Source organism: Octodon degus, unplaced genomic scaffold (assembly GCF_000260255.1).
Source record: "Octodon degus isolate 3935 unplaced genomic scaffold, OctDeg1.0 scaffold00054, whole genome shotgun sequence".
Lineage (NCBI taxonomy): Eukaryota > Metazoa > Chordata > Mammalia > Rodentia > Octodontidae > Octodon > Octodon degus.
The window spans coordinates 4753110-4754254 of NW_004524630.1; the positions used below are offsets into that span (position 1 = coordinate 4753110).

General features: G+C 39.1%; 1 protein-coding gene across 1 annotated transcript in view; it reads left to right on the top strand.

Moving 5' to 3' along the window:
• Positions 1-1145, top strand: part of Tcea1 (transcription elongation factor A1) — a 96954-nt gene that overhangs the window by 42528 nt on the left and 53281 nt on the right. The window lies entirely within an intron of this gene.

Sequence of the window (1145 nt, forward strand, 5' to 3'; positions counted from 1 at the left end):
TCTTTACTAAGTCATTCTGCTTTATCTTGAAGAGCTGTAGACTTAGTTCAGTTATGCAAATCAGTAAGATCTTATTTATAGCAAGAACTATTCCATTGAAAAGTTGTGTTATAATGTGGGACAGTATAAATGTTTTTCATGATTTCTATCAATGTGAAATAAAATTTAATTCTGACTTCTTTGTGACTTTGAGTATTATTTTAACTTTAGGATTTACTTTGGAATGGATGTCTCTAGTGAAAAGGAAAAAAGAATGTAATCACAAGAAAATACATCAGTTTGGGAGGCTGAGGCAGGAGGGTCAGTGAGTTCGAGGACAGGCCAGCCTGCCTACATAGTGAAATGCTTTCAGAATAAACCTACAAAATACCAAGCAGACAAGAAATACATTGGGAGAGGATTTTGATAATGGTATGATTAGCTTGGAACCAGTAAGCCATGAGAAATCATGCTTTTCGATTGTTGTCTAAAGATTGTCCTGTCAGGCGTGGTGGTGCACACCTGCAATTTCAGCCTCAGAGGAAGCAGGGAGCATCACTGCGTCAGGGCCAGCCTGAACTGCGCAGCAAGACCTGACTCAAAAAGACAAGAAAAAAACCTTAAATAACAACCAGGAGGGCTGGGGAGATAGCTTAGTAGAATAAGCACTTGCCTGGCAAGCACAGCGTCCTGAGTTCAATCCCCAGTACTGAAGAAAAAAACCAGGATAAAGAACCCACTTAAAACTGCCATATGGTAGGGTAAAGAAAAACAATCCGGGAGGTCCAAAGGGAGCGAGGTGGAGAGGAACTGCCGATTTGAATTTTCTATTTTCTGTAGTAGACAGTGGAGGAAACCATTAGTACGTTCAATGTTAGCCTGAACTGCACAAGAGGAGCCTGTCTCATGAAAACAAAGGGAATTTATAAGTACGGAGACTACTGGGAGAACTTTAAACGTGTCTGTGTTTTGGGAGGCAAAGTGAACAAGAGGAAAGAAAACGGAACAGTGAGTAGTAAACATTTGAGTAGCAATGTGTTAATTATTGAAACTGTCCTACCAATTTGGTTTGAAATTGTCTCATTGCTATTTCTCAATAAAATTATGGGGAAAAAATAAAAAATGGGAAATTATACAGAACTTCACTAAAAAAACCCCCCCACACA